The 24,421-nt window shown below is 41.0% G+C and overlaps 1 pseudogene; it reads right to left on the bottom strand.

The window, feature by feature from the left end:
* Positions 1-1,062: 1,062 nt before the first annotated feature.
* Positions 1,063-23,706, bottom strand: LOC148009815 (putative pre-mRNA-splicing factor ATP-dependent RNA helicase DEAH5; annotated as a pseudogene).
* Positions 23,707-24,421: the final 715 nt, after the last annotated feature.

The following is a 24,421-nucleotide window of genomic DNA, read 5'->3' as shown; positions in this document are numbered from 1 at the left end:
GTGTGCACTTGAGGGTTGATTTAGGAATCAACTTGAGCATTCCTCTATTGAAGGAGCAGAGAAGGGATCCAGATCTTCTTATAACATAGTTTAGCATGGAGGTGAGTTCATCAACACAAGTATGCCAAACCTTTTGGAAGAGTTCAATTGGGAGGTCGTCAGGCCTCAACAACTTCCCAAGCTTCATCTTCATCACTTCCATCTTGATTTTGTTGATTGTGAATGGTCGCTCAAGAAGCAAAACCTCATTGGCTAGAATCAAGTGGTTGGATTCAAAGAAAAATTCTTGAACATGGGCATCATAGGTAGGGATGTTAGGGGCCTCTGTACTGACTATGCCAAAAAGATGTGCCTCAAAAATGTCTCAGATTAAGTGCTCATTAGAAACCAGCATGTCATTATGCTTCTGGATGCAAATGATTGTCTCTTTTTGTTGCTTAGATTTTAGTGCTTGATAGAATGGTTTACTCTAGCCATTTCATCCCACTTGCCTTTCAATTATACCTGACTAGAGTGAATCCTCTCACCCTCAAGTAGCCTAAGATAATCCTAAATCTCTACTAGACATATCTACATGTAGGGATACAATTAGATGGCACAAATTCATGAGCATTCAATGCAGGCATCAAGTGTCGATGTGAGTGCATACTGATGAAGACAAACCAAAGTACAACCAATGATCCACAATAACGAAAGGAAGAACAATTTCTATGCATTTGGCTCCTTTACTACCACAGGCTATAGCAAATCATAGTGCCACATGCTTTCAAACAAACAATAAATATGATAGCATTTGAGGACACACCTTCCAATGAACCATGAATCAAATGTTTTGAGTATAGGCTTTGGTTCAGAGAACTTGCTACTTGTAAAGCCTGCTCCATATGTACTTTGTCTGTTGCTACCAACTTTTTCCATCTAGCTGCTCTAATAATCATGTTGGAAAATGTGTTCAAGTTGACACTACCCTCTCTTTAGGTTGATTAGCCTCACTTGTAGATGAGCCTCAATTACTAGAATTTCTCTTGCTGATTATCTCCTTTAAAGTTGCAATATCAACCGCTACCAAATCTCCCCAATCACCACTAGCACTTGATTTTCATGAACTACTTTGATTAGTTCATACTTTAACTTATATATGGTGAGACTCCGTCTCTGTTAACCCTCAGATGAACAATTTGGAAAATGTAAAAAATCTAAAGCAAAAGACAAGGCCAAGGAAAAAGTGAAATGGAAAATGAAGGCACGCCAAGAAAAATATAGAAACACAAGAAGTGCAGAAAAGTTCTAAATCAAGGAGAAAGGTACATAAGAAAAATTGCAAGTCAATACTTTTGTAAAAGAGCGCAAGGTGCACCATGATTTATTTTAATTAGAGCGTGGGCTCTCACCCGTGCAATTTGTAAACGTAGATGGGTGGTAGGAAGGAAGCTAGGAATGTAGGAGAACAATGGAAAAAAGGGAGACCTGGCCATATAAAAAAGGGGATAAGGGGATGACCGCCCAAAACGGATTTAGGGTTTTGTATATAAAGTTGAAAAGTGAATGAGAAGCTCATTCTTGTGTGTGGCCAAAAGTAGCTCTCTTCTTCTTCTTCTTGCTTGCTTGCTTGCTTGAGCTTGTGCTTGAGAGAGGAGTGTGAGAGTGTGAGTGTGTGAGGGTGAGGGACCATGGTGGAGAAGCTCTCCATCTTCTCTTCTCCTCTCCTCTTCTCTTCTCTTCTCTTCTCTTCTCTTCTCTTCTCTTCTCTTCTCTTCTCTTACTCACGGCAATGGAGCTTGGAGTGTGGAGCTTGAGGATGGAGCTCACTTGAACCTTGCACTTGGATCGTGGAGCTACCAGAGTGCTTGGGAGAGGAGGAAACTCGATCAGTCATGGAGGTAAGCTCACTACACTCATAGAGATAGTGAGTTGGCTATGTGAGAGGTAGTCATTAGTGCTTGGCTTGGAACACTCGAAACAATAAGCAGTCCGTGGGTCTTGGCAGTTCACCTCTACAGTCTCTATTCTTGAATTAAAAGCTTTGATTACTGACCAAATGTGGGTGCCTTTCCAAACACATCCTTCTTCCACTCATTCGTATCATAGGTAGAAAGGCCAAAACCACACTAAGCTCTTGTGCTAAATGCCTCTCCCCTAACTTTGGCATCAAATCCTCCCAAGGTCAATTCAAATATTTGGGGATGGAGTCCAGCATAGTCCTTTGTTTGCTGCTCTCAAAGTTCTCTTCTCTCTTTTTCCAAGATAGAAAGTCATCATAATCCTTTGCAGAGAGCCATCTTGATTTTTCACAATCTTTATAGGGGACACATCAATAGAGTACCACATTTTTCCTATCAAGAATGTGGGCTCATCCTCATTCAGCTCTATCTCAAGGTCCTCTTGAGCACCTTCATCTTGATGAAGCAAGTTGGCACCATCTCTGTCATAGCTTGGATAATCCCTCACATCCAAAACCCAAAATGCAATGAGCTGTTTAGCCACCCATCTCTTCGGAGAGCTCATCCTTTTTATTGGGCATCAAGAATAACCATTATCATCTTCCTTTTTATCATTATACTTGAGAGGCCTTCCTACCACAAGGAAGCTTATTGGAACTAGGATTTTCCTCTTCATCCAAACTACTCCTTTCATGGGGAGGAGATCTTGCCTTGTTTTCTAGTCTACATCCCTCATGGGAAAACTAAGTTTCTTCACAGTCATAGAAACAACTTTACCAAACTTCTTGATCTCGTCTGACCACATCTCTTGCATCATCTATCATTCTCAAAGCAATTTGAGAAACATGGACAATACCCTCTTTGCACTCATGAAAGCTAAAGAGTTGTACAAAGCAGCTATTATCCATGACCCTAGAGACCATGCCACAGTATAAAATAAAAAGCTCTACCTCCTAAGGAGCACCCCAAAAGGCTTGATCTCCTCTCTCTCCATTCTTCCAACTTATTATAAAAAATTACACGGCGCAATGAACAGAGTCTGAGAAAGAGATAGAGATAGAGCGCACACAATAGATAAGAGGAGAATTAGAAAATTTCTTTAGCTACAAACAACTGATACAGAGATGGCTGTGTCCACCCGTGTGCTTCCACAGTGAAGCTTAGATGGCGATCTAGACAGAAGATAGGTAAAGAGCTTAAGGCTAGTTGGAACAACTTTGACTAGGTGAAAGATGGATGATTTATGGCTATGAAGGGGTTTAGCTTTTATAGCCCATGAAGGCGGTTAGGTCGGCATGACTGACCTACCATATGAGCCTCCACTAGTCGGCTAAGGAATATTCCCTTTATCATCGGACCGGGGGTGTTGCCCCCGGACCCTCGCCAAGGGGGCGACCCCCTAGCCAAGGGCTGCTTTCGCGGCCCCTCAACCCCAAAATAGAGGCCCCTTTTAACTTCCTTACCCAGCAACTTGATGCAATGTGCCTCCAAATGCTAATAGCTTAACTACTTAGTCCAACCTAAAGATTAGACCCACAATGGTCACCTTTTTGCCATCCCATCACATAGACCTCACCTGATATACACGTCAGGACTCAACCGGGCTCACATTTGGCTTCTCCTTAGAATGGGGGCCCTACAACTTTAAGCACCATGGATCATTGGTGTCACCTTATGAGGGTGGGGCATTGAGCATATCTAACACTTATATCACCATCTTGATACTCATCATTTTTATCATGGTTCATATAATGATCTTTAGCATCCCTACCATAACTGTCATGGTCGTCATGTTTCTAATCATTTCATTTAGGACCCCTATCTCCATCTCTATCCCTTTCCTTGTTCTTTTCCATGTCTTTGTACCTATCTCTATCTCTATCCTTGTCTCTGCCTCTATGTCTGCCCATGTCCATGTTGTATCTCTGTCAATAGGAACATCAATGAAGCATGTGTATCATGTTGAAATTAGGTAGTGTCAAGCATCCGATGATCAGTTTTGACATCCTCTAGAATTGGCGCTTCAATGCTAGCCACCACATCCAACTCTCCCATGACTCCACATCAAATTGGTTGCCCTCGTTGACGTTGAGGAGCCCCATGGAGGCAACACATAAGCCAATGGTGGGGTAGTGCACTAAACGAGGTTATTAAGGCCAAGACTAAGTACACAATGAGACTGAGATTTCCATCCTCTGTAGCATGATGAAGATGGAGGAGCCGCCCAGGTTATAGCTGTACTAATTGTTGAGAAGTAAGCATGGGAACTCTCCTTATACGGGAGAGGATAAGGGTAGCTAGGTGTAAATGAACTAGAGGATATGGGAGCAAGGGGAAACCCTAACCCTAACTTCTCCCAAGGCTATATAAATAGCCTAAAGTACACACTCACAGTTGAGGATAGTGTACTAGTTGTACCTTGAACAATTGACTAAGCAAGATATTATTCTTATACTTGAGCTCTCTCTCTCTCCCTCTTGTGCACACTCTCTCATGCTTCCAACTCTGATATGCAACATGGTATCAGATCCATCTCTGATCCTTCAACTTCCCTACATCATTAACTACACATGAGCTTTCATATTCTACCTCTTACCTCTTGACCACCATATCCACAGCCTAACCCACCTCTAATGGAGGACTTGGGGAGAATAAAGAAGGGGGTTTCAACTCAAGGTTTCTTCTAAGGAACTCCTCCCTGGCTCAAGGCACAGTAGCCTAGCACCACAAACCCCCACATTGGCCACACACCATGACGACATTGCAAAAAAATGCAGGCAATGGGTAGCATGCAAATTTGTACAGTTGTGTGCTCAGTAGAGGGCGAATCAATGGTGGCCATCTTAGGGCTTTTGATATCCCCCCAGTGGGCCATCTCCTCAAAGTGTGTTTGGAGAAATTCCTCTATGTTGGTTGCTATGATCCAAACCCTAACTGTGGGTTTATGGCAGCCATAGATAGGAAGCTTCAAGCTCACTCATTTTCATCTTTTTTCAATCTCAGTATTATCAACAGTGATTTTAATCACAAAAAAACCATTTTCAAGATTTATTATTGCCTTGTGGAGCTTAAATGCAGAGTGCTTCTCATTCCATGGATGGGAAATATTAAGCTCGTAAAGATCAACCTACAGTATGAGTACTAGAATGAAAGTTGGTAAGAGTGCTTCTTACACTACTAATGCATTCTATTTATGCTCTTTATTGTTTGCTGCCGGTAAATTAGAGAAATGAGTGTTATTGTACTCTCCTTTAACTCATCCCATAGCATAGAGTTGATTGATAAGCCGTGCTCCACCAAGAACTCCTCTAATAGGCCACATTATCAGGAGGAGCCTGAACTCCATCACCTCATTGAAACCTAGGAAAATAGTAAAACTTAAATCAAGGGTTGTTCGAAGAAGAGGACCTCCAAAATCCGATCTTGAGATATTACATATGTATGATTTCCAACCTTTTTCATCTCTACAGCTTTAAAGTTGGTTATCATTTGTAGGGCTATCAATTTTTCTATTTGGTTCATGCTTGACCACCTATAAAGGACTAGACACTGCCATTGCTTAAGGCAATAGTTAAGACCTTCCTATAATGACCATGGCCTATGCAGATGTAAGGCCTCAAATTCGCAAGTTCAATGGAAAAGGTTTTCATCCTTGGCAAGTTTTGGTAAAATATAAAATGATGGAATGATGCTACTAGCCCTTCATAAAAGGGACCAAAGTTATTAACACATCCAATCACCTTGATGTAGAAGATGATGAAAGATCTCAGGCCATCATCATGCTTCATTTAGATGAATCTTTAATTCATCATATTGACCAACTCTCCATTGCCAAAGAGAAGTGGGATGAACTTGAAAGGCTCTACGGCACTACAGGGAAGAACTCCAAGATCTTTCTAAAGATTGAGTTTTTTAGCTTGGAGTATAAACAAGGAGAAGATCTAAGCAAGTTTATTTCATATATGAAGGGGCTCATGGCATAGCTGGCCTCCATTCAAGCACCAATTCATGATGAAGATGCCATTGCCATCCTTCTGAATTCTATGAAGAAAGTCTTTCCAACCCTTGTGACTACCCTAACTAATATCCCAAACCCAACCTTGGCAAGTACCATCTAGTCATGCCTAGATGAAGAGAAGAGGAACCATAATGAAGGAACTTCATCATTTATTTCCTGTGAGCAAGTGTTCGTCCATAAAACTTCTAAAAAGTGCTCCTTCTGTCATAAAAGAGAGCATATTGTAAGAAATTGCTGAAAGAAATATCCTAACAAAATGAAGTGTAATAAATTCAAAAAGATTAGGCATATCACCAGTAAAAGTGTCCCATTGTTCCCAAAGTACCTAAGGAATCGGAGGCCAACTTTGCCTCCCAATCCACAGATGATCGACTCTCTTGAGTCTTGTAACACTCTCTACCTATAACCTTATTTTTTAGCCTAATTTATTAAGGCATCTCATTGAGGATTTAGGGGGGGCATCCTATCGTGCTTTATCGAATGCCACCTGGCATTGAGTGGGGTGTTGAGAAGTAATCATGGGAACTCTCCTTATACAAGAGAGGATAAGGGTAGCTAGGTGTAAATGGACTGGAGGATAGGGGAGCAAGGGGAAACCCTAACCCTAACTTCTCCAAAGGCTACATAAATAGCCTAAAGTGTACACTCACAATTGAGGAGAGTGTACTAGTTGTACCTTACTTGAGCTCTCTCTCACCCTCTTGTGCACACTCTCTCATGCTTCCAACTCTGATTTGCAACACTAATCGGAACTGCTATTGCATCAAGTTGGAGATATGGAGCGCAAAACTAATGGCTAATAAGGAAGGGTATCTTGAGGAGGTGGTGTGAGTCCTTTAGACAAGGAGTTTCTCACAGAGAAGGACCAATAGCCCTCCACCTGCAACCACACCAAGGCTACCAATTTGTTTTGCAAGAGTGTCCAATATCTCATCTAAGACAACTATGGCCTACACAAATGCTATGAAAAATAGGTTGCTATAATGTCCCAAAGGGCACAATACTACATGTAAATGTTTGGCCATTGCATGAGATCTAATGATTTGGCCAACTCAACTTCGATTTAGGTCCTGGGAAGAAGATGTGGACATCAAGGTTGTAGATACTAAATAAAATCGAAAAGAAAAGTTTATCCATGCATTGATAGCACTATGATTAGAAAGAGGTGATGGCATTCATTGTAAATCTACCCATGCTTTGAGAAAGAGGAGACAATATTAGATGCAAGCACCAACAATACATGTCATGGATCAATTCCCATCTAATCATGCATAAATGATGTCATTTGGGGGTTTGCAAAGGAGTAAGGGTTGTGCTTGCCATTTTTGTGTATTCTCATATTTTAGGTTGTCGAAGATGATGAGGAATGAGAGTAGTATCCAAACCAAAAAGGCATGTTAGTATTCTTGCTAATCTATATTGGCAAGGCATGAAAGCACTAGAATCTAACATGTCAAAGCAAAGAGACCTACATGGTGGGGTAGGTGAATCATTGATGAGGAGCCAAGGAAGAAGTATTGTTAATAACTGAAAGACATTGGCCCTCTCACCCTTTTTTACGCATGTCAAATATGGCATTGAGATATCAAAGGACTTCTTGGACTTATAAATGTAAGGAGGTAGCTTGCCAACATTGAAACATAATGCATCTAAGGGGGTTTCCCATATTTGAAGTACAATAATTCTATGCCATATGACAAGCTTCCTATCAGCATTGAAATATAATGGTACTAAATGGAATATAGTGATTGTATATTAGATAAGATTTCTCTTAAATTCTACCACATGCTCATATATGACTTTTTTTTCAACTTCATGCCTGCCACACTCACTCTTGTGCATGTCGTGCTCTTTTGATTGAGCCTCCTTTTCCAAATTCTTTAAATGTATTTTGCATGAGCCCTAAGATCCGACCGGCCTGGTGTCATGAGACTTGTGCAAGGAGGACTTCTCATCCTTATTGGATTTCTTTGAGGGGAGGATGGCATGGATGGTAGTGAGAAAGATCTTAACAAATTACTCTTATAGCTCGGCACCATTTTCTTTAAGCTTCTAGTGAAAGACGTCAGTTGGGCTAGGCAAGGTGAATGATGAACTCAGCAAGGACCTTTTCTCTACACATTTGAGTGGACTCGAGCTTTGTGTAGACCTTCAACACCAGTGACAGGTACTCAAGATCCTTCAACCCCGATATGTCCTCATGACTACTACTCCACATGCATTCCCATAAATAACTTATGGAATATCTCATGGCCATGTTAGCCATAAGTTGCCCATGGTGACCTCCCAAGCCAAGAAAAAAGTGTAACAATCCCATGTTTGTCATCTTGAAATCCTAGTTTGAGCCTTAATCTTTTTAACCATTTGAGTATGGTCTCATATCATAATGAGGTCATCCATGTAGAGTACAAACACAATCTTCTAACCACCTAAGATGTGGACATAAAGATTGATTCCTACTAGATCTTATCAAAGCATTTTAGAGCTTCACCATCATGGCTATTTTGTGCATGTCGTGCAATTATTGTAGGTCATGAGAATCTATCCATGAACAATACCTTCGTCAGGTACTTGTTGTGCTTTTGCAAGAGCATCTCATTTAGCATACATAGTTATTAAAGTGCTTGGAGCATAGGGGCTTCTTTCAAGTAAGTGCCATTTGCAAATGTCCTCATGAAGCCTTGTACCCTTGAATAGATTGGTTTGCTTTGCACAAGCCTTCAAAAGTCCCACAACATGAGCAATCTCCTCCCAAAAGACAATCCCTTTCTCCTCTTTAGGCTCCGCTTTGTTCAATTCAAGTATCAACGTTGATTTGTTTTTCTAAGATCTTCAAAAACCTAGGTTGGATTGTATTGGAAATCCAACCACAAGGCCTTTGCTATCACTTTGCGCTTGAAATTTAGAGACCTTTGCAATGGCTTACAGTTGTAATGGGGTGAGAGAAAAAGCCAAGCCTTTATGACAGCTCATAATATTTCATGTTTTGCAAAGGTTGAATGCGTCATAATGAGATATATCGGGGAAAACTAACTTACTATTGTAATTGTGCTGCCACAGCAAGGGATCTTTAAAGTATTGCATCCATAACGACTCCATCTTCACTTTCTTGATATTTGATTGAATGCAAAGGGGAGCTATCGATTGCAAGTCCATCTCTCTTACTAAGACTTGTAGAAATGCTATTGGTAAGAAGGATGATCTGATTGATGATAATGATGAATCATGATGATGATGATGATACCTCCTCTCATACATATTTAATTCTCACATACAATCACTCTGTTTTGATAGAATTGACTATCTCTGACTCTCTCTCTCTCTCTCTCTCCATCAATAATACATCATATCCTCACCAAAATCTCTCATAATCACTCTCAATAATCCTTCTTAGGTCGTGGATACCCCTCCCAAGAGGTATGTCTGATATGAAGAGGCAGCAAAGCCACTACAGTGTCCTTTCGTAGCTCACCACTGTCACTTCACTCCAGTCTTTGCTTGAGTCTTCAGCAGCTACTTCTTTGACTTCTTTTAGCTCTTTTGCACTTGTATTCACCTCTTTTCAAGGCTAGAAAACTTTTCCAAGCTAAACTCTCATCCATCAGAACACATACACAAGCATACAGAAGGTCTATAGAGGCTCATCAGAAGCTCATTAGAGAGTTACAGAAGGTCAACAGAAAGCATCAGAACCACATAACTCATACCAAAACCATTCCAAACCATCAAAAATCACTCAATAAGCTTTGAAACAATCTCAAACCCTATCAATCAATACTCGATCCCTCCTTACAGAGAGAAAATAGAACAAAACAGAACAAAATAGAAGCTCAACAGAACCAATCAGGACCAATCAGAACATATCAGAACTTCATATCTCTACTAATAAACATCATGAGCTTAATAAAACCATTCCAACCTATCCAAAACACTCTCAAAACACTTCCAAACCAATCAATCATCTCATAAAATCAACCATTCAGCTCTCAAAAACAACAAAAATCAGCCAAAACATAGGTCATTTCAACACTCAACATATCCCCACACTTAATAAGGAAGCGTCCTCGCGACCCAAGAAAAAGGGAATACAAGTTCATTCAAAAGCTCAACTTTGATCTTCAATAAATCTTCAAAAACAGTCCATCCAACCACGCCAACCTATAACCTGTATCTGATATAAAAATACAACAAAAGGAAAACCCTTTATACATTAACCCTTCTTATCAAACTGGAAATCACAACAAACTTGTAAAGGATATAAGAGGTTTCTTCTTCTTCTGCTTCTACATCTTCAACTATCCAACCAGCAACACCATCACCACAATTCTCCAAAAATGTAGCTCGCACGAAAGCCAATCGAATAGGCAACCACTACGATCTTATTACATAAATTAACCCACAACACAAACACTACACACAACACAACCATCTGAATGACTCCTCCAAAAAGAGAGATTTATCATTAAAAATCATCCACCATACATGGCAAAGGTATCAATGAAGATGATCCCTCTTGAAAGATTGGTGATTTCGGTGTCGTGCTGCTGCGCATCCGAGGTGTGAAATCCACCCAAAAGTTGTGTGTGTGGGATTTGATACTTTGTACATACTTAGTCGTTATGTTTGCATATTTATTCTGTGGTAATATAGTAAAGAGGGGCTAGGAAAAGATACTGTTGTTGGCAGTGCATTGGTTGCTATGTATGCCATGTGTGGTTTATTTGTGGAAGCACAGAAAGTATTTGACATAATCTCATGGAATGCTGCATTATCTTGGCTTGAAGGTGACAAGGGATTTTGTTTGCTTGTATTGTGATGATCAAGGAAAAGAATTCCAAAGTTTGGAGGCAATTTGAAAGCATATGATATGTCATTGTAAGCTATGATATGATGAAGAGGGCTTGTATGCTTTTCTAAGGGCCGCTTTTCTTTGTGCCATTTTATGTTTTTGGGGAAGGGAAAATGACAGATGCTATTTGGAATGGATGACTATTTTTTAAAAGGGCTTTTTGGGGGGAAGAAGCTTAATGGAGAAGGAGAGAAAAAAAAGTAGAGGAGATGCTATTTGGAATGGATGACTATTTTTTAAAAGGGCTTTTTGGGGGGAAGAAGCTTAATGGAGAAGGAGAGAAAAAAAAGTAGAGGAGGGAACAGGGGAGCTCGATGAAAAGGAGAAGAAAAGGAAGGAGAAAGCTGGCAAATGGGAGGTACCATGGCCAAGGTTCGACCAATTGCAAAAGATGAAATGTTTCGGGTTATAAGCGCTCAGAATTTGCACAAAAGGCCTTGGGTATCAAGGGGAAGATGTTTGCAAAGAAGCGCTATGCAGAAAAGGCCTTAATGAAGAAAACTCCTGCCATGCATAGTGAGAAAACAAATAGAAGAAAAGCTCAGGATAGTGTACAGGAAGGTGCGATCCCTGCTTATCTTCTTGATCGTGAAGCTACAACCAGAGCAAAAGTGTTGAGCAATACAATCAAGCAAAAAAGGAAGGACCATTAAAGAGAGCGCATCGACAAGCTCGAAGAGGGGAACCCTGCTGTAGCTTCTGAGAGTCAAGAAGACGATGGAATTCAATTCGATCAATACCCACAAATGCACCCTTATCCAGTTACTGTTCTGAAAAACAGATTCGAGAAGACGATGGAATTCAATTCGATCAATACCCAAATTAACATTTCCCTAAAGGAATTGCATATCTAGTAATTCTGATTTGTCATTGGGGTCGAGACAGGCTTTTGAGGCAGTAGTCTTCAGCTCCTTCACAGAAACTCTGATAGAGGAATCGCAAGCGGTAGATGGATTGGATGGTGCTAATTTGAGAGGGGAAAAATTATGGCCTCTAACAAGACTGCGAAGCGTGTCATAACAACAAAAATGAAGCCAAACGGACGAGAAGACAAGGACAACAAGGGGCCATGAATATTTTCTTCGGTGTTGAAATCTGTTCCGTGCCTGCGCATGCTGAGGAGAGCTTGAGAAGGAGAAAAGCATCGAGGAAGGATAAGATGACAGCAATATGTGCATCATCAAGGTGATTTCAACGAAAACTATGATACTTTGAGCAAGCTTTTGCTGGACTGGACCACTCTAGGTGAACAGTAGTCATCACTGGTTGGCAGAAAAACCAAGAAAGCTTAATGAATCAAAATTCACACAATTAAGAACCTTCTGACGGAAATTGCAAAGGAGGCCAAAGTTACAGAGCAGGTCATAGCTAAAGTACGTGGAGAGAGCTGCAAGTAAGGGATGAAAACCATTCCTTTACAGAGGAATTGGATGGTTTGCCAGATGATTTGCTGACGTTACACTGTGTTGAAACCCTGGCCTAAGAAATTCTTACATCAAGTCACTGATACAGTTTGAATTTACAACATGAGAAGATTGATTATAATGAAGCACCATAAAAGGCTGATGCATAGATGACCTTCATGTGAATAAATGGTCTTGTGAACATTGTGATAACAGAGGACTCTGACATGATACCATTTGGATGTCTGAAGGTTATGTTCAAGATGGACAAATATGGCCAAGATGTTGAATTTCAGTACAACAACCTTGTGAAAAACAGAAATTTGAACTTTACAAGCTTACCAAGCAGATCTAATGGAGATGTGTATTCTGAGTGGTTGTGACTATGTGCCATCACTATCTGATAATAGCATCTAACCATGTATAATCTTTTTCTACAATGTTTGATCAACTTCTAATGGCAGTTCTATTCCTGCTTTCTAACTCTTGTACAAGAGAGGCTGGGGCCATCCTGGGATCTCTTATGCTCTGATGTTTCATAAGCATTTACAAGGGCCTTAAGAAAGAGATGCTGTAGTTCACGTCAGATTCTAACTCCATGAGATTGCATTCAAACAGGTGAAGTGCAGCGAGTATTGTATACATTCAGGTCCATTTGCCACATTCAAGAGATCAAAGGCTTGAACAAGTTGATTATAGAGCCATTATCCAAAATTGAGGAAACCTTCTTTCAAATTGAATCCTGATCTTGCTTGATTGAACTTTGATCCTGAAATTAGTCAAGGTCCTCTGTGGTCGTGACTTTGCTTTCGAAAACCCTTCGACATCTTTGGTGAACCCGACGTGAAAGCGTCACATAAATTTCAGGATGGTAGATACTTCAGCATCCATTTTAGCCTCTTCTACGATTCCTACTGTGTCCTCTACTTCAGCTCCATCATTGACTACTGCTTCAAGTGCTTCAACGGATGATTTAAAGCAGATTTTGCAGAATATGTCTATGTATATGCAGCTTCAAAATCAGCAGACACAATTGTATATGCAGCAGCAGCAGCAATTGCATCAATAACAGTTGTCTCAACAAAGGCAACTATATTCAGAGCAGGAGAATGCAATCAGCGCGACTAAGGCGATTGAAGTAGTTGAGAATGAGAAGAAGCTATTTGATGGCCGTAATGTTTCAGCATATTTGAAGACATATGAGATCAAGATGGGGTTTTTTGGAGTTCCAGCTGGACTTATGAGTAAGTATTTCCTTCGTCTTGTCACACCCGCCTTGAGGGCAAAAGTGACTGATCTTTTTATTCAAAATTCGCATTGGCAAGATTTTAAGAAGGCCCTGAAAGAAGAGTATTTCCTTGAATACTTTGGGATGGCTACAAAGCGGTCATTTCGAGAGTGGGTCTACATGCCAAACAAAGGTCTAGCTGCTTCAGAGTTGATTCGAGAATTTGAAGAGAGGTATAGTCAGCTTGATGCCATTGAACAAAGAGCATTGGATGTTGAGAAAGTTGAGCTTTTCTTGCAAGCTGCAGATCCTACTCTTCAGGAAGAATTAGGAGAGCTTCTTGAGGATCGCACGAAGCCTATGGGTCTTATAATGGATTGGCAAGATGCCCAGGATGCAGTCTCGACTTTGACCAAGAGGAGGATATGGAAGACCCGTCTACAGAATGGTTCTATGACACCGACACCGTCTTTTGCTCCTATGCCTACTTCTATCCCTGTTATTTCTTCTCTTCCTCAGCCAGTTTCATGGCCTATGCCAGTGCCTACTGTTTCTACTCCTCATATTCCTCCTGCTCCAAGACCGATGCTGGCTCCTTCTACTCCAAAACCATCCACTCCGTCGCTCGGTGCCTACCTCTCTTGATGATATAATCAAAGGCATAACTAATTTGACACTGGAGTCAGTTAAAGCAGAATTGGTGGGAAAATTGAAAGAGCTGTTTACTTCGACTCCGCTTACTATTTCTTTTAGTGCTCCTACTGCACCTAGGAGAGATCGAAGATGTATTTGGTGTGATAGTACGGACCATCAGCATTGCACGGATTGTGAATCTTTTAAGGATGCGAGGAGGAAGAATTTGGTATTTTGGGGACAAGATGGTAAGATTTTGTTGATTGAAACAGGAGCTCCGCTTGCTACCAACTTTGGGAAAGGCAGAATGAAGAAGTTAGTGGATGACATGGCTGCGCGTACTTCTTATGTGGCAGCTAGAGGAGATGCTTCTGCATATGGAGTCCAGATTGAGAAAGGATCAGAGAATCAGTCAGCATTATGGACTTATGCTATGGAGACGGCAAACAAGGGAAAAATTCAGCAAATTGTTTTGACTAGTGCAGGCTCTAGCATCAGATCTAAGACAGGTTGGGATTCGCCTGTTGACAGGTATACTATTTATTCCTACTTGGCTAAGTCTCAGGGAGCAGATGTACTTGTTGAGGAGAAGCGTAAGAGGGATGAAGAAAATCCAAGTGCAGCTAAAAAGACTAAAGGGGGTGAGTTTGTTACTCCACCTACTGCAGGACCGTCTTTGAGACTAAGGCCAGAACGACAGATGGAAGATGCTCAAAAGAAAGAGAAGAGGCAAGAGCCTAGAGAGAGAAAGCAGCCAGGGTTTAGATTGATGTCTGATATTGAGACATCTACAGACATGAAGAAAATCTTTAATGACAAGATACTTGGCAGTGAGGTGACTTTTACTCTTTCTGAGGTTTTGGGTTTCTCGAAAGAGAGTTTCAAGATCAGTTCCAGGAGGTCCTAAAGAGGAAAAGACATGCATTTCCTACTACTGATACACATGGAGTTTTGATTGGGGAGTTGGATGAGGATGAGGATGAGGTTATGGTTGAGAAGGCTTCTGTTTTTCCACAGATAGAGAAGAGAGTTCAGCCTATGCATTATGCTAAAACTGATGAGCCTGTCTTGATACCGTGTAGTCACTTTTCGCGGAGTCATTGGGCTAGGGCAACTACAGAAACGATGGTAAAAGTTGGAGAGAAACAGGTGCCTTATGTTGCTTTGGTGGATCATGGTTCAGAGATTAATCTCATAGTTCGTGGAGTTTATGAAAGTAACAGATGGCCTATGGATGTAGAGCATGGGTGGCGTATGAGAGCCGCCAACAACACTGCATGTGATTTGTATGCTACCTGTCCTAGTGTCAGGGTTTCTATTGGAGATGTAGAGGAGGATTTCCATTTCTTTGTGCAGGATTCATGCTCTTATCCCATAATTCTTGGACAGCCATTCATCACAGAGATGCGCATGGAGACAAAGGTAATGGATGATGGATTTGCTTATGCACGGATTCGCAGTAAAGATGGCATGAGAGTAGTTCAGTTTATGACTGTGTGTGTGAACCATGTTAGAAACAGGGATACTCTTAGAGATGCACCTTTGCCTACTGTGAGGGATTCGGGTTTTAATTAGGTACCGTTGTTTCGCGAGACGACAGTGGTACAGAGAAGAGGAGATTGGAGTTCTCGCCTCCTGGCAGCAGTGTTTTCTCCTCCAGTTTAGTTGGGATTTCAGCAAACAGTTCAATGAGCTATCAGAAGACTTCTAAGTTGCCTAGAGCTGCCAGGCAGTACATATGCAGGAAGGAGAAATATTTGAAAAATGCAGGTATTTTAGAGGATGATGAGCATATAGATGGGATGTATGATAGTATGATTTGTGCAAATACGATGACAAAGATGGAAAATATGCTGAAAACTTATATGCAGAGTTGTCACAGTAATGTATCAGTGCAATCTCTGGACATGTTTCATGAAATTGCAGATTTTGTGTCACAGATAGAGTTAGAGGCTGAGGTGACTCAGCAAAAAGTATTGAGTGTTGAAGAAATTCAGCAGACAGAGTTTTCGGCTGATTATGATCAGCTTACAGAGACACAGAGGGCTGAAAACTTTCAGCCAACAGAGTTTACTGCTGAAATATTTCAGCATCCAGAGTTTAGGGCTATTCCTATGCAGTCCATAGAGCAGAGGGCTGAGGATATTCAGCCAATGAAGTGCAAAATTGCTGATTTACACCAAGATTTGAGTAATGCAGAAGAGCATAATGAAGCCAGGGTTGACACGAAATACAAGACTGTGGATAAGAAGGTGAAGCCGATAGCTGTACCACTTCCACCTGACAGTGATCAGCACATAGAGAGGGCTGCCAAACATCCAATTTTGAGGAATCCAGAGCATATAGGCCATAAATTCAGCAAAGACTCTTGCTGAATTGAAAATTGGAAATGGTGATTTCTTGCTACCCACAGAGAAGCAATGTTTTCAGGAGATGCTTGAGCGACATGGAAGGGGGTTTACTTTTTTCCCGCATGAGATTGGATGTGTGAATCCGAATATTGTTGCTCCTATGGTGATCTTTACTATTCCTCATATTCCATGGAACCTCTGACCTATTCCAGTGCCTAAGGCACACCTGCCAAACCTGATTGACTTCTTGAATGAGAAAATCAAGATGGAAATCCTAGAGCCTTCATCTGCACCATACTCAAATAGGTGGTTTACGGTTCCAAAGAAGAATGGTACTCTCCGATTTATATAGGACATGCAGCCAGTAAACAGAGTTACTATCAGGAATGTTGGTATAGGTCCAGTTGTGGATGAGTTTGCAGAAGCATTGGCTGGACATGCCATCTATTCTTTAGGTGATTTGTATTCGGGATATGATCAATTTCAGCTGTCTTTGGAAAGCAGGGACATAACCACTATGAGAACTCCTATTGGGCTTGCTAGGATGTGTACCTTGCCTCAAGGTGCCACTAATTCTGTTGCGCATATGATGAATGCCATGCATAAGGTCCTTCGTGATTACATACCTCAGCTTACTATGCCTTTCTTAGATGATGTGCCCATTAAGGGGTGTGCAGAAGAAGAGAAGAATGAGAGTTTAAATGAGAGGGGATGCAGATACTTTGTGGCTGATCATATTTCAGCTTGTGAGAAGATTTTGGCCAGGCTAGAAGAAGTGAACTTGACACTATCAGGGCAAAAATCTGTTTTTGGAGTAAATGAGGTTATCATTGTTGGACATATATGTGGATATTATGGCAGGAAACCCTCACCTGAGAAGGTGGATGCTATAGGAAAGATTATGGAGTATTGTTCTACCACTTCAGAGGTACAGAGATTCATTGGAGCTTGTGTGTTTTACATGATTTGGATACCCCATTTTGCACACATAGCAGATTGTTTATATCAGCTGCTTCGAAAGGGGTAGAAATTTTATTGGGATGAGAGTCACGCTAGAGCCATGCGGAAATTGAAGAAAATATTGCAGATTGCTCCTACTCTCAAGAAAGCGGATTATAATTGCGGAAGGCCTATTGTATTGACAGTTGACACTAGTCCAATTGGCATAGGTTGGGCTGTGGGTCAAGATGATGCAGATGGAAACAGGTATGCTATTCGGTTTGGGGAAAAAGTCCTAAACGAGAGACAGAGGAGATATCCGCAAATCAAGAGGGAGTTACTGGGGATTGTTACGGCTCTCAAATGTGACAAGGAGTACTTTATTGGAGCCTCAGTTGTGGTAGAGACAGATTGCTTGCCATTGATAGGTATGATTACGAGTTGCTCTACTCCGGATATAGCTATGCTGAGATGGATTGCATACATCAAGTCATTAAATCCAGAATTTAAACACATAGCAGGAAGGATAATCCAGTGGTGGCAAATATGTTGTCTAGAGCTAGATATGATGATGAGGAGACTCTACTTGCAGAAGAGAATGATGCAGAAATTTCAGCCACTATGGTTGATCATGTTTGCCATGTCTATGATATTGTGGCTTTCATAGAAGAACTCTATGTTGGAGATTGGTTGTAGATTGGCAAGTACCTTAGTACACTAAGCAAAAGAGATGAATGGATAGATGACGAGTTCAAGAAGATCAGAAGAAAAGCCTATGGTTATTTTCTCAAGGATGGATTACTTTGGAAGCATCCGAAGAAAAGAGGCGGATTACCTTTGCAGGTTATTTGTGATAGAGAGACACAATTACAGGTGATGAGGGAGTTTCATGAGAGTCCTTGGGCTGGTCATAGAGGAGTGTGGGCTACTTATGAGAAAATCAAGGAGAAATATTGGTGGAAAGGCATGTATAGAGATGTCTCTCACTTTGTAGAGACTTGCAGAGACTACCAGATGTATTCAGTAGTGCGTCATCGAGATGAGCTTCATCCGACCTATCCACTATGCATTCATTATAAGTGGGTAGTTGATTTGGTTACTATGCCTATGGGTCTATGGTAGATGAGGTATATTGTTTTAGCTAGAGAGGATCTTACCAATCATGTTGAGGGCAGACCTTTGAGAACGAAGACCACTAGTGCAGTGTGTAAGTTCTTATTGGAAGAAATTTTCTGCAGGTATGGTTGTGTGGGTAAGATCACTGCAAATTGCGGTGAATTGGATGTAGATGAAGCTAGGGAGTTTTTCTCTCAACTAGGAATCAAGTTGGCTCTAGCCATAGCATACAATCTAGAGGGAAATGGGAAGAGTGAAAGAGGACATCTGCCGATAGTGAAAGCATTAGCCAAAGCATGTAGAGGATGGATTGGAGAATGGCCGAGACTTCTACCATTTGCTTTGTGGGCTGATCGTACGACTCACAGTGTTACCACATGATATATGCCCGTAGAGTTGATGTATGGTCAGAAACCGGTTATGCCGACTGAGACTTGTGCTTTGACTTGGTCAATTTTACCTTGGCAGGAGGATTTGATGAGAGAGGAGCTCTTAGCTCTTCGGATTCGGCAGTTGGAGAGAAGACCAGAGGATATTCAGCTAGCTATTGACATGTTGAAGGTTGCTAGACTAAGAAATAAGGACAGGTTTGAGAGAAGGCATCGCTTGTGGCCTAGAGCAATAGAAGAGGGAGACTGGGTATTAGTCTTTGATAGCAGCTTTGAAAATCAGCATACTGCACTTCGGAAGATGGTGAAAAGATGGTTTGGCCCGTACATAGTTAGACATGTCTTTGATAATGCAACATATGAGCTGACAGAATTGGATGGGACAGTTCTTAGAGTGCCTATTGCAGGAAAAAGAATCAAGATTTTCAAGAAAAGAGATGATGAGGACTATGCATTGGAAGATTTTGCAAGAGAAGAGCAACGAGAAGAAACTCCAATAGAAGAGACAGATGATATAACAGATAATCTTGTTGATATACCGAAAATGCACAATTAAAGAGATTGATCTATTTGTGGATCTTGATGATAATGATCATGGGTAGTTGGCCCATCCGAGGATGCGAAGGATTAGAGGGGGTGGATGTCGTGCTGCTGCGCATTCGAGGTGTGAAATCCACCCAAAAGTTGTGTGTGTGGGATTTGATACTTTGTACATACTTAGTCGTTATGTTTGCATCTTTATTCTGCGTGGTAATATAGTAAAGAGGGGCTAGAAAAAGATACTATTGTTGGTAGTGCATTGGTTGCTATGTATGCCATATGTGGTTTATTTGTGGAAGCACATAAAGTATTTGACATAATCTCGTGGAATGCTACATTATCTTGGCTTGAAGGTGACAAGGGATTTTTTTTGCTTGTATTGTGATGATCAAGGAAAAGAATGCCAAAGTTTGGAGGCAATTTGAAAGCATATGATGTGTCATTGTAAGCTATGATATGATGAAGAGGGCTTGTATGCTTTTCTAAGGGCCACTTTTCTTTGTGCCATTTTATGTTTTTGGGGAAGCGAAAATGACGGATGCTATTTGGAATGGATGACTATTTTTGAAAAGGGCTTTTTGGGGGGAAGAAGCTTAATGGAGAAGGAGAGAAAAAAAAGTAGAGGAGGGAACAGGGGAGCTCGATGAAAAGGAGAAGAAAAGGAAGGAGAAAGCTGGCAAATGGGAGGTACCATGGCCAAGGTTCGCAGAAGATGAAATATTTTGGGTTATAAATGCTCAGAATTTGCACAAAAGGCCTTGGGTATCAAGGGGAAGATGTTTGCAAAGAAGCGCTATGCAGAAAAGGCCTTAATGAAGAAAACTCTTGCCATGCATAGTGAGAAAACAAATAGAAGAAAAGCTCAGGATAGTGTACAGGAAGGTGCGATCCCTGCTTATCTTCTTGATCGTGAAGATACAATCAGAGCAAAAGTGTTGAGCAATACAATCAAATAGAAAAGGAAGGACCATTAAAGAGAGCGCATCGACAAGCTCGAAGAGGGAACCCTGCTATAGCTTCTGAGAGTCAAGAAGACGATGGAATTCAATTCGATCAATACCCACAAATGCGCCCTTATCCAGTTACTGTTCTGAACAACAGATTCAAGAAGATGATGGAATTCAATTTGATCAATACCCAAATTAACGTTTCCCTAAAGGAATTGCATATCTAGTAATTCTAATTTGTCATTGGGGTCGAGATAGGCTTTTGAGGCAGTACTCTTCAGCTCCTTCACAGAAACTCTGATAGAGGAATCGCAAGCGGTAGATGGATTGGATGGTGCTAATTTGAGAGGGGAAAAATTCAGGCCTCTAACAAGACTGCGAAGCATGTCATAACAACAACAACGAAGCCAAACGGACGAGAAGAAAAGGACAACAAGGGGCCATGAATATTTTCTTCGGCGTTGAAATCTGTTCCGTGCCTGTGTATGCTGAGGAGAGCTTGAGGAGGAGAAAAGCATCGATGAAGGATAAGATGACAGCAATATGCGCATCATCAAGGTGATTTCAATGAAAACTATGATACTTTGAGCAAGCTTTTGCTGGACTGGACCACTCCAGGTGAACAATAGTCATCACTGGCAGAAAAACCAAGAAAACTTAATGAATCAAAATTCACACAATTAAGAACCTTCTGACGGAAATTGTAGAGGAGGCCAAAGTTACAGAGCAGGTCATAGCTAAAGTACGTGAACAGAGCTGCAAGTAAGGGATGAAAACCATTCCTTTATGGAGGAATTGGATGGTTTGCCAGATGATTTGCTGATGTCGCACTGTGTTGAAACCCTGGCCTAAGAAATTCTTACATCAAGTCACTGATACAGTCTGAATTTACAGCATGAGAAGATTGATTATAATGAAGCATCATAAAAGGCTGATGCATAGATGACCTTCATGTGAATAAATGGTCTTGTGAACATTGTGATAACAGAGGACTCTGACATGATACCATTTGGATGTCTGAAGGTTATGTTCAAGATGGACAAATATGGCCAAGATGTTGAATTTCAGTACAACAACCTTGTGAAAAACAGAAATTTGAACTTTACAAGCTTACCAAGCAGATCTAATGGAGATGTGTATTCTGAGTGGTTGTGACTATCTACCATCACTATCTGATAATAACATCTGACCATGTATAATATTTTTCTGCAATGTTTGATCAACTTCTAATGGCAGTTCTATTCCTGCTTTCTAACTCTTGTACAAGAGAGGCTGGGGCCATCCTGGGATCTCTTATGCTCTGATGTTTCATAAGCATTTACAAGGGCCTTAAGAGAGAGCTGTTGTAGTTCATGTCTGATTCTGACTCCATGAGATTGCATTCAAATAGGTGAAGTGCAACTAGTATTGTATACATTCAGGTCCATTTGCCACATTCAAGATATCAAAGGCTTGAACAAGTTGATTATAGAGCCATTATCCGAAATTGAGGCGACCTTCTTTCAAATTGAATCCTGATCTTGCTTGATTGAACTTCTATCCTGAAATTAGTCAAGGTCCTCTGTGGTCGCGACTTTGCTTTCAAAAACCCTTCGACATTGGAAATGATCCATAGACAAGGATTCATCTTCAAATATCTTGGGAGGATTCTTAAAAAACTGAAGGCAGCACATCCTTTCCAACAGGACAAGGTATCTGCTAGGCAAACAAAGGGCATGAAAGTACAATACATCCAATTGCTGGGAATCAATGCTCACATTGACATTCATGCACAACTTTGGAATAGGCTTTGAATCATTATGAGAATGCCTATGCATATATGCCAGGTACCAAGTAAAATGAGCAGTTAAGCGCACAGAAGGATCTGCAGACTAAGAATACTGCCGAGCAAAATGCAGATAATTTTGATAAGCTTGACTAGCACTTATCCATTCTCCTGGGATCACTGGCCAATTGATTTGAGGTCCAGTAAGGGAATCATTTAAACTCCAGCCTCGTCTTCGAAGAATCTTCTAATTAAATCTTGGATACCCACTAACCAACTGAGGAGGATTAGGAATAGAAGTGTTAGGAGACGGAAGGGGGACTAATGAAAGAGGATGAAGGGATGGATAGGCAAAATCATAAAATGAGGAATGGATTAAAGATAGATTGGCTGAAAATTGAGGAGATTCTGTTAAGAAAGGTGTTAAAAGATAAGGAGGAAAAGTTGATAGAATGTCAGGGCATAGGGAAGGACAAGGATCAAGAGGTAGAAAAACTCTATCTTCAATAAAAGAACAATGGGTAAAAATAGGAATTTGAGGAGATCCTTGAGGTTGGAAAAGAAGGGGTAAAATGACTTTTGGGTTAGATTGAAAAAGGGAAATATAAGCATCATACCTATGAGCCATTTGTTGATAATGAGTTAAGCATGGTAAGGATGGGATCTACGATGATAGGCTTCAAAGAAAGAAGTATCAAATGGGGGTTGAGTGGAAAGATAGACTAAAATATCCACCCTCAGTTGGTTAGTGATCTGAGCATGAGCTGAAGCTTTGACTTGTCGGTGATTCAAAATGACAGAATCAACCATAGGGTGCCATGAAAACTCAGGACACTCAGCCACCTTTGAAAAATATCCCTGGAGCATCTCATCAATCCTCAACTCCAAATGTCGAACATACAAAGAAGCTTGAAATACCACATCTCCGACATACCAAGCCAGATCTTCCTCATCTGGAATCAGTAAATCACCCCTCAAATACATATAGGATAGAAGCATCGTATCTGGAGTGACAGAGTTTTCAAAAACCATCCTTATGACTTTGATCAGCAAATCTGATGACCAGGCCCCATTCCATCCATCCTCTGGAATAGGTAAATCCATCGTGGAAAGCTTGATATAGAAGGCCAACTTCTGTTGTTGATAGTGGACAAAAAAGAAATGATCTGGTGGAACATATTCCTGATACTGCTCAAAAGAAAACCATAACAAATCCATACGAGATTGCAATCTTTCCACCTTGGCCTGAAATAAGGGACATAAGGTAGCCTGTCTTTGAAGAGCTGCCAAGTCTGTAGGGGATAAAAGAGAAACTAGTTGCAGAGGACTTTGTGTATTAGATCGAGACTGAGATCCAACTGATCTTTGAGTTGCTAGATTTGAACATTGCTCTGGTCTAAAATAGCTGTGGTGGATTTCAACTTCTCTGCTTGGGCAGCTATCTCCTCCTTTATCTCTTGACTCTCCTTCTATAACTTATCCCTCTCCTCTGTCACCGCAACACTTGAGACCTAGCTTCTGCCAACTCAGCTTTCAACTTAGAAATTTCAGCTTTCTGAGAATCTACGAGCTTAGTCTGCTGCTCCATTTGCGTACAAAGGTCAGAGAATTTCTCCTGAGCAGAGGCTAACTCAGTATTGGCCTTATTCAATTCCTCCTTAGACTGCTGAACTTCATCGTAAAATGAAGAGTATAATTGTTGGGTACAAGCAGTCATTGAAAGTTCAATAGAACTCTGGATATCCTTGCACAGGAATGGAATAGCATCTCCTGTTACCAGGCGGTTTGAACAGAAGGAATATTAAGGTTGAGCATCCCATCTCTATGGGCTCTGAAAAGATTTGGCGTCTGAAGGAATGCAGGCAAGCTGCTGCAAGACTGGGCAGGAATTGTCACTGGAACTGGAGGAATAGGCATTGAATCAGCCACCCTCTTGAGGCGTTTTCTCTGAATGACCAAGGGAGGAGGAGAATCATCATCCTCAATTATCACTTCATCATCTTCATTAGGAGGCAGAGGAGGAACTTCTGGAGGATCAAGTGGAGGTAAAGGAACTTCCTTTGCAGGGGCAGCATATAGCACGAAGACATAGAGGAAGAACCCAAATATAACATTAGTCACATTTCCTCGAGTAGCTCGGATAAAATGGTGATCCATCTTGGAGAGGAGGTAGGTACTCCAATCAATGGTGATGCCTTTCAAAATCATTCGGGAAGCTGTAAACAACTCCTTGGAAAGATAATGAGATGGGGATTTTGCAAGCACGAACCTGTCCTGAAGGAATTGGCAAATCTATTTCCATA

Source organism: Lygodium microphyllum, chromosome 30 (genome assembly GCF_053477565.2).
Source record: "Lygodium microphyllum isolate KBCC chromosome 30, Lygodium_microphyllum_v1.1.10, whole genome shotgun sequence".
NCBI classification, from domain to species: Eukaryota; Viridiplantae; Streptophyta; class Polypodiopsida; order Schizaeales; family Lygodiaceae; genus Lygodium; species Lygodium microphyllum.
This window is presented reverse-complemented; position numbering and strand designations above follow the sequence as displayed.